At 38.0% G+C, this 10,113-nt stretch overlaps 3 non-coding genes across 3 annotated transcripts; all 3 read left to right on the forward strand.

The window, feature by feature from the left end:
- The first annotated feature begins 4,649 nt into the window (after positions 1-4,649).
- On the forward strand, positions 4,650-4,733 carry TRNAM-CAU (transfer RNA methionine (anticodon CAU)). Its single transcript is given in 2 exon segments — positions 4,650-4,687; positions 4,698-4,733. It is a non-coding gene; the product is annotated as a tRNA-Met (tRNA).
- A 1,138-nt stretch (positions 4,734-5,871) lies between these two features.
- On the forward strand, positions 5,872-5,955 carry TRNAM-CAU (transfer RNA methionine (anticodon CAU)). Its single transcript is given in 2 exon segments — positions 5,872-5,909; positions 5,920-5,955. It is a non-coding gene; the product is annotated as a tRNA-Met (tRNA).
- Positions 5,956-7,676: 1,721 nt separating this feature from the next.
- TRNAM-CAU (transfer RNA methionine (anticodon CAU)) lies at positions 7,677-7,760 on the forward strand. The gene is given in 2 exon segments: positions 7,677-7,714; positions 7,725-7,760. It is a non-coding gene; the product is annotated as a tRNA-Met (tRNA).
- Positions 7,761-10,113: the final 2,353 nt, after the last annotated feature.

The raw sequence follows: 10,113 nt of genomic DNA on the forward strand, positions 1-10,113 counted from the left end.
ATTTGATGATGTAGGAGATATGGGGTTTGATATATTTGGTGTGGGATAGAAGATTTTTTGGGGTTATTTGAAAACATGTAGGGGAGTGTGAGAGAGAAAGAGAGAGGAAGGGTAAGAGAGAAGTGTGTGAGGTGGGAGTTAGGGATGGTGAAGTACGTTAGAATGTATGGAGATCTTTGGAAAAAGGAGGGGGGTAGGAAGAATTGGAGGGTATATTGGAAATTAAAGTGGAGGAGGAAAGGGTAGAGTGAGATTAAGAAAAATGAAAGGGGGAGGGGTACGAGAAATTTACTAAAAGAGGGAGGGGTATGAATGTAATTCTGGAAAAAAGGAAGGGGGAAAGGGGTAGATGGAAATTAGTGAACGAGACAGGGGTAGAGTAAATTGACAAAGTGGGAATGAAGTGAAAAGATCACCAAGAACGATTCAAGCGCACCCAAATCGTTTCATATACTTGGCGTGAGTTAGGGAAAGGTAGGGGTAAAGTTAGAGTGGCAATGAAAAAGTAAAGGGAGGGGTAGAAGATCAAATTAGGAAAAATAAGGGGGAGGTGATGGTTAGAAAAAATAAAATAAAATAAAATTTGGAAACAATAAAAGGTGAGGGGAGGGGTAGGATTAGAAAATAGGAAAAAGGAGAATGAGGGGAAGAGGCTAAAAATTAAGAGGTGAGGGGTAGAATTGGAAAATAGGAGAAACTGAATTAGGGGAGGATGCTAAAAGTTAAAATGTGAGGGGTAGAGTTAAAGATAAGGAAAAGTAAGGGGAGGGTATAGTGAAAATATTGAAAAGTTAGGGAAGGGGTAGAGTTAAAGATAAGGAAAAGTAAGGGGGAGGGTATAGTGAAAATATGGAAAAGTTAGGGAAGGGGTAGAGTTAAAGATAAGGAAAAGTAAGGGGGAGGGAGGGTATAGTGAAAATATTGAAAAGTTTGGGAAGGGGTTGAGTTAAAGATAAGGAAAAATAAGGGGGAGGATATAGTGAAAAATTATATGGAAAGGTTTGGGAAGGGGTAGAGTTAAAGATAAGGGAAAGTAAGGGGGAGGGTATAGTGAAAATATGGAAAAGTTAGGGGAGGGGTAGAGTTAAAGATAAGGAAAAGTAAGGGGGAGGGTATAGTGGAAATATCGAAAAGTTAGGGAAGGGGTAGAGTTGAAAATAGGTAAGGGTATGTTGAGAATTACGTAAAGATAAAAGAGGGGTAAAGTTAATATAGAGAGAGACTATGGGGGAAGGATATCATGCAAGAGAAAGTGAGTGGGAGGGAGAGTGATGCAAGGTATATTGGTTACAACGGAAGGGTAGAACATATGTTGAATACAAATGCCGGCTACAATGTAATCCCGTGCATTGGAAAGGAAAGGAAATACTAAGATTATGCAAAATGCCAACTATTGAAAGTAGTCCATATGCACACATACTAAAAGAGACAAAAGGGAATGCATGGCTAACGAATGTAGTCCCATGCTTACAATGAAAAGATGTAAGGAAGTGAGAGATAATATGTTGAAGGCATGTTGGGATGCCGATGATGCCGTTGCAAATGCCTTCCACTTGAAATGAGGGAACTCGACACGAAGTGGATACTCGAAGGGCGTCGATCATATGCCATCGTGGGTTCACGTCTCTGTGGATTGGTCCTCCATAGAAATTACTACGAATTGTGAGTTCTAGACCGTGAGGTCAATACAAGGAGTGCGAATGGTATACAATCGGTGGGTGAATGTGAGATTAAGAGTGAGAATTATAGAGAGAGAGAGAGAAAGAGAGAGATATGCACAAAGAATTGTGAGTTCTAGACCGTGAGGTCAATACAAGGAGTGCGAATGGTATACAATTGGTGGGTGAATGTGAGATTAAGAGTGAGAATTATAGAGAGAGAGAGAGAGAGAGAGAGAGAGAGAGAGAGAGAGAGATCTGTACAAAGTTTAGAGAGAGAGAAATAGACTAAAGACTAATTCATATTAAGAAACTTAAAAAGTAATACAAAGAAATGGTCGATGTGGCAAACTAGTTTCGCTCCTACGGAGCTCATCAGTGCACAAGACCATTTAGAATTGGAGGGGTTTATATAGGGAAGATAAGGATGTGTGTGTGTGTGTGTGTGCGTGAGAGAGAGAGAGAGAGAGAGAGAGAGAGAGAGAGAGAGAGAGGAAATATATTAACGGGGTGGCAATGCAATCTCCCTTAACTATATTTGCAATATTTTATAGCATGATAGGGTAATCTTCGCAAAGCTTCCTAGTTAATGCATAATCCTCCCGAACCTCAGTATTTCTCCATGTTATGAGACCTACGTGCAACATCCTGACATCAATCAACGTATTCCCTATGTTAGTTTTTTTGTAGAGTGATTGCGTAATCTTCTTGATTTGTGTACGCTTTCAAAAATCAAAGCTAATATTGACATCAAAGCATCTCTTTGGAGCTATTCACCTAAAGCCATGGACCATTTGGAAATATATTAACGGGGTGGCAATGCAATCTCCCTTAACTCAAAATCGAGATGTAGGGGTGGTGCAATTGGATAGAGCATGAGTCTCATAGCATGGAGAAATCTTGAGGTAGAGTTTTCAAAGCTCCTTGTCCCCATAATCCATGAAACCTTACTAGCTTATCCGAAACTTGAACTAGTGAGCTTTAAATAGGCACCTTGTCTTCGATAAAAAAAGAGAGAGCTTAAAAGTGAGATTTTAGTTACAACAATATGACTTCAAGAAGATTACGCAATCACTCTACAAAAAAACTAACTTAGGGAATACGTTGATTGATGTCAAGATGTTGCACGTAGGTCTCATAACATGGAGAAATACTGAGGTTCGGGAGGATTATGCATTAACTAGGAAGCTTTGCGAAGATTACCCTATCATGCCATAAAGTATTGCAAATATAGTTAAGGGAGATTGCATTCCCACCCCCTTAATATATTGCCAAATTGTGAGTTCTAGACCGTGAGGTCAATACAAGGAGTGCGAACGGTATACAATCGGTGGGTGAATGTGAGATTAAGAGTGAGAATTATAGAGAGAAAGAGAGAGAGAGAGAGAGATATGCACAAAGAATTGTGAGTTCTAGACCGTGAGGTCAGTACAAGGAGTGCGAACGGTATACAATTGGTGGGTGAATGTGAGATTAAGAGTGAGAATTAGAGAGAGAGAGAGAGACAGAGATATGTACAAAGTTTAGAGAGAGAGAAATAGACTAAACACTAATTCATATTAAGAAACTTAAAAAGTAATACAAAGAAATGTTCGATGTGGCAAACTAGTTTCGCTCCTACGGAGCTCATCAGTGCACAAGACCATTTAGAATTGGAGGGGTTTATATAGGGAAGATAAGGATGTGTGTGTGTGTGTGTGTGTGCGTGAGAGAGAGAGAGAGAGAGAGAGGGAGATAGTGTATGTGTGTTCAAATTTGATGATGTAGGAGATATGGGGTTTGATATATTTGGTGTGGGATAGAAGATTTTTTGGGGTTATTTGAAAAACATGTAGGGGAGTGTGAGAGAGAAAGAGAGAGGAAGGGTAAGAGAGAAGTGTGTGAGGTGGGAGTTAGGGATGGTGAAGTACGTTAGAATGTATGGAGATCTTTGAAAAAAGGAGGGGGGTAGGAAGACTTGCTCCAAAGAGACGCTTTGATGTGAATATTAGCTTAGATTTTTGAAAGCATACACAAATCAAAGTCAAGATGGAGGGGCAATTGGCTAGCTTGTAGGTCTCCAACTCTCTCACTCCATATAATCGATGACACCTTATAGCCACATCATAAACTGGGAAGGGTGAGCTTAAAATTGGCGGTTTAATTCTCTTTTTAAATATAAGAACTTAAAATTGACACATTGGTTTCAAAAGTATGCATTTTACTAGAAAGCTTCAAAAATTTGCAATGTGTCACACCAAAAAATATTGCAATATGACTTCAAGAGGATTTGAGTTACAACAATGTGACTTCAAGAAGATTACGCAATCACTCTACAAAAAAACTAACTTAGGTAATACGTTGATTGATGTGAAGATGTTGCACGTAGGTCTCATAACATGGAGAAATACTAAGGTTCGGGAAGAGTATGCATTAACTAGGAAGCCTTGCGAAGATTACCCTATCATGCCATAAAATATTGCAAATATAGTTAAGGGAGATTGCATTGCCATCCCGTTAATATATTGCCAAATTGTCCATGCCTTCAGGTGAATAGCTCCAAAGAGATGATGTGATGTGAATATTAGCTTAGATCTTTGAAAGCATACACAAATCAAAGTCACGATGGAGGGGCAATTGGCTAGCTTGTAGGTCTCCAACACTCTCACTCTATATAATCGATGAAACCTTATAGCCGCATCATAAACTTGGAAGGGTGAGCTTAAAATTGGCGGTTTACTTCTCTTTTTAAATATAAGAATTTAAAATTGACACATGGTTCTCAAAAGTATGCATTTTACTAGAAAGCTTCAAGAATTTGCAAAGTGTCACGCCATAAAATATTGCAAATTTAGTTACGAAAGATCGAATTGCCATCCCTTAGATATATTGCAAATTTGTCCATGGCGTTAGGTGGGTAGCTGGAAAGCGATGCTTTGATGTGAAGACTATGCATATTACCTTAGACGTTTGAAAATATTTTGGGTATACATCAATCAAAACCAAGATTGAGGGGTGGTGGCGTAGTTGGTTAGCGCGTAGGTCTCATAGGTTCAAGAAATCCTGAGGTCGAGAGTTCGAAACTCTCTCACCCCATAAAAAAGGTAATCTTACAACCTTGTCATAAAATTTGAGTGGTTAATACAACAATTCTACTTTTGAGTTTGATTTCGAAAATAACTGCTTAAAAGTGTACTTGGGTTTCGCAAAAAATTATGCACTCATGCCATTAACCATTGCGAATTTAGTAAAAAAAGATTGTGCTCTTACCTCGTAAATATATCGATAGATTGTCCATGGTTTCATAATGGAAACTCAAAATCGAGATGTAGGGGTGGTGCAATTGGATAGAGCATGAGTCTCATAGCATGGAGAAATCTTGAGGTCGAGTTTTCAAAGCTCCTTGTGCCCATAATCCATGAAACCTTACTAGCTTATCCGAAACTTGAACTAGTGAGCATTAAATAGGCACCTTGTCTTCGATAAAAAAAGAGAGAGCTTAAAAGTGAGATTTTAGTTACAACAATATGACTTCGAGAAGATTACGCAATCACTCTACAAAAAAACTAACTTAGGTAATACGTTGATTGATGTGAAGATGTTGCACGTAGGTCTCATAGCATGGAGAAATACTAAGGTTCGGGAAGAGTATGCATTAACTAGGAAGCTTTGCGAAGATTACCCTATCATGCCATAAAATATTGCAAATATAGTTAAGGGAGATTGCATTGCCATCCCGTTAATATATTGCCAAATTGTCCATGCCTTCAGGTGAATAGCTCCAAAGAGATGATTTGATGTGAATATTAGCTTAGATCTTTGAAAGCATACACAAATCAAAGTCAAGATGGAGGGGCAATTGGCTAGCTTGTAGGTCTCCAACTCTCTCACTCCATATAATCGATGAAACCTTATAGCCGCATCATAAACTGGGAAGGGTGAGCTTAAAATTGGCGGTTTAATTCTCTTTTTAAATATAAGAACTTAAAATTGACACATTGTTCTCAAAAGTATGCATTTTACTACAAAGCTTCAAGAATTTGCAAAGTGTCACGCCATAAAATATTGCAAATTTAGTTACGAAAGATCGCATTGCCATCCCTTAGATATATTGCAAATTTGTCCATGGCTTTAGGTGGGTAGCTGGAAAGCGATGCTTTGATGTGAAGACTATGCATATTACCTTAGACGTTTGAAAATATTTTGGGTATACATCAATCAAAACCAAGATTGAGGGGTGGTGGCGTAGTTGGTTAGCGCGTAGGTCTCATAGCTTCGAGAAATCCTGAGGTCGAGAGTTCGAAACTCTCTCACCCCATAAAAAAGGTAACCTTACAACCTTGTCATAAAATTTGAGTGGTTAATACAACAATTCTACTTTTGAGTTTGATTTCGAAAATAACTGCTTAAAAGTGACACTTGGGTTTCGAAAATAATTATGCACTCATGCCATTAACCATTGCGAATTTAGTAAAAAAAGATTGTGCCCTTACCTCGTAAATATATCGATAGATTGTCCATGGTTTCATAATGGTAACTCAAAATCGAGATGTAGGGGTGGTGCAATTGGATAGAGCATGAGTCTCATAGCATGGAGAAATCTTGAGGTCGAGTTTTCAAAGCTCCTTGTCCCCATAATCCATGAAACCTTACTAGCTTATCCGAAACTTGAACTAGTGAGCTTTAAATAGGCACCTTGTCTTCGATAAAAAAAGAGAGAGCTTAAAAGTGAGATTTTAGTTAGAACAATATGGCTTCGAGAAGATTACGCAATCACTCTACAAAAAAACTAACTTAGGGAATACGTTGATTGATGTCAAGATGTTGCACGTAGGTCTCATAACATGGAGAAATACTGAGGTTCGGGAGGATTATGCATTAACTAGGAAGCTTTGTGAAGATTACCCTATCATGCTATAAAATATTGCAAATATAGTTAAGGGAGATTGCATTGCCACCCCGTTAGTATATTTCCAAATTGTCCATGGCTTTAGGTGAATAGCTCAAGGAGATGCTTTGATGTGAATATTAGCTTAGATTTTTGAAAGCATACACAAATCAAAGTCAAGATGGAGGGGCAATTGGCTAGCTTGTAGGTCTCCAACTCTCTCACTCCATATAATCGATGACACCTTATAGCCGCATCATAAACTGGGAAGGATGAGCTTAAAATTGGCGGTTTAATTCTCTTTTTAAATATAAGAACTTAAAATTGACACATTGGTTTCAAAAGTATGCATTTTACTAGAAAGCTTCAAGAATTTGCAATGTGTCACGCTATAAAATATTGCAATATGACTTCAAGAGGATTTTAGTTACAACAATATGACTTCAAGAAGATTACGCAATCACTCTACAAAAAAACTAACTTAGGTAATACGTTGATTGATGTGAAGATGTTGCACGTAGGTCTCATAGCATGGAGAAATACTAAGGTTCGGGAAGAGTATGCATTAACTAGGAAGCTTTGCGAAGATTACCCTATCATGCCATAAAATATTGCAAATATAGTTAAGGGAGATTGCATTGCCATCCCGTTAATATATTTCCAAATTGTCCATGGCTTCAGGTGAATAGCTCCAAAGAGATGGTTTGATGTGAATATTAGCTTAGATCTTTGAAAGCATACACAAATCAAAGTCAAGATGGAGGGGGAATTGGCTAGCTTGTAGGTATCCAACTCTCTCACTCCATATAATCGATGAAACCTTATAGCCGCATCATAAACTCGGAAGGGTGAGCTTAAAATGGGCGGGTTAATTGTCTTTTTAAATATAAGTACTTAAAATTGACACATTGGTTTCAAAAGCATGCATTTTAGTAGAAAGTTTTGAGAATCAACAAGATTAACTTGCCACGCCATAAAATATTGCAAATTTAGTTACAAAAGATCGTATTGCCAGCCCTTTAAAATATTGCAAATTTGTCCATGGCTTCAGGTTGGTTGCTCCAAAGAGATGCTTTGATTTGAAGACTATGCGTATTACCTTAGACGTTTGAAATTATTTTCGGGATACGTCAATTAAAACCAAGATGTAGGGGGTGGTGGCGCAGTTGGTTAACGCGTAGGTCTCATAGCTTCGGGAAATCCTAAGGTCGAGAGTTCGAAACTCTCTCACCCCATCAAAAGGCAAACCTTCCAGCCTTGTCATAAAATTTGAGGGGTTAGTTCAACAATTCCACTTTTGAGTTTGATTTCGAAAATAATTGTTTAAAACTTACACTTGGATTTCTAAAATAACATTTCCGCTTTTGTGTTTGATTTCGAAAATAATTGCTTAAAAGTGACACGTGGGTTTCAAAAATAATTACGCGCTCATGCCATCAACCATTGCGAATTGAGTAAAAAGAATTTGCACTCTGACCTCGTAAATATATTGTAAGATTTTCCATGGCTTCATAATGGTAACTCAAAATCAAGATGTAGGGATGGTGCAGTTGGCTAGAGCATGGGTTTCATAGCCTCGAGAAATCTGGAGGTTGAGTGTTCGAAGCTCATTGTCCCCATAATCATTGAAATCTTACAAGCTTATCCTAAACCTCAACTAGTGCTCTTAGAATAGTCACTTTGACTTCGATATAAAAAATAATAGGTTAAAAGAGAGATTCTAGTTACAAAAATATGACTTCAAGAAGATTACGCAATCGCTCTACAAAAAAACTAACTTAGGGAATATGTTAATTGATGTCAAAATGTTGCACGTAGGTCTCATAACATGGAGAAATCTTGAGATTTGGGAAGATTATGCATTTAAGTAGGAAGCTTTGCGAAGATTACCCGATCATGCCATAAAATATTGCAAATATAGTTAAGGGAGATTGCATTGCCACCCCGTTAATATATTGTGCTCACACTCTTCGCCTGGCGGCGGTTACAACAGAGAGTGCTCATAGCTGCTCTAACACACACTCTCTCTCTCTCTGTACAACAGTTACAACAATAGCACAAAGAATGACCAACCACTAAACTTGTTTGCCCTAAGTCAAATTTATACTAATATGACTTTCGGGCTATTTACAAATATAGCCACAATGGGCTAACAGAAACATATTTACATATATGTCCCTTCGTCCGGTGAGAGGTTCTCACCGGGCCTGCATCATCCGGTTCTCACCGGGTCTTCCGTTGCCGGGTACTCATATCCCATCCGGAGGGACCAAAATCCTAACAAAATATAGTTTAGGGAGATTGCATTGCCACCCCGTTAATATATTGCCAAATTGTCCATGGCTTCAGGTGAGTAGCTCCAAAGAGATGCTTTGATGTGAATATTAGCTTAGATTTTTGAAAGCATACACAAATCAAAGTCATGATGGAGGGGCAATTGGCTAGCTAGTAGGTCTCAAACTCTCCTACTCCATATAATCGATGAAACTTTACAGCCGCATCTTAAACTTGGAAGGGTCATCTTAAAATGGGCGGTTTAATTCTCTTTTTAAATATAAGAACTTAAAATTGACACATTGGTTTCAAAAGTTTGCATTTTATTAGAAAGCTTCGAGAATCAACAAGATTAACTTGTCACGCCATAAAATATTACAAATCTAGTTACGAAAGATTGCATTGCCAACCCTTAAATATATTGCAAATTTGTCGAGGACTTCAAGTTGGTAGCTCGAAAGAGATGCTTTGATGTGAAGACTATGCATATTACCTTAGACGTTTGTAAATATTTTGGAGATCATGCGAGGAGTTGTCCGGAATACCAAAGAGTCGACAACAATTCTTTTGATTGACGTATTAATTGTGTTGGTAATCTAAGCTAGTGTTGATTCAATTTGATATATTTATGAAGTGGTAGCAGAGCGAGGTTCATACCCTTTGCAAAATTTGGAATATGAATGAATGACTAGATGGGATGATTGAGCTGACTGGATCGAGCTACTCCATATGGAAGTTTAAAATGAGCGACATGTTGGTATACAAGGACTTGTGGTTGGTCATACAACATAGTACTGAAAACTCAAGAAAATAGATGCATCGACTTGGGCTGCCATGCATCTAAAAACAACATACATATGATGTTTATATAGACTTGAGTCTATATAACAACTTCGGTGATGAAATTGAAGCAAATGAGTTATAGAAGAAAAATCAAGAGTATGTTTTAGACACAAAATAGCTTAAATAGTCCACATGTTTAGAAAACTTGTAAGACTTAGATATCAAGATGGCTCTAGTATGGCAGAGCATTTGAATATGTTTCAAGGACTAATAAGTCAAACTATTTCTTTAGATATACCCCTAACAAATGAGGTGTTCCCTTTGTTATTGTTAGGCTCTCTCCCAAATAGTTGGGAAACCCTTGTTGTGACACTTGGGAATTTAGCACAACAAAAGGAGCTGACATTGGACATGCTTGAGTTGAGTCTTCTACATGAAGAAGCATGACAGAAGGAGCATGAGTCCAACTTTGACCATAACGCCTTAATCATAGAAAACAACCCCTCTAGAGGAAGAACCCATGTTAGGGTT

Source organism: Azolla caroliniana, unplaced genomic scaffold, assembly GCF_043228905.1.
Source record: "Azolla caroliniana isolate FFs.n. ecotype wild unplaced genomic scaffold, voAzoCaro1.0.p SCAF_9, whole genome shotgun sequence".
Lineage (NCBI taxonomy): Eukaryota > Viridiplantae > Streptophyta > Polypodiopsida > Salviniales > Salviniaceae > Azolla > Azolla caroliniana.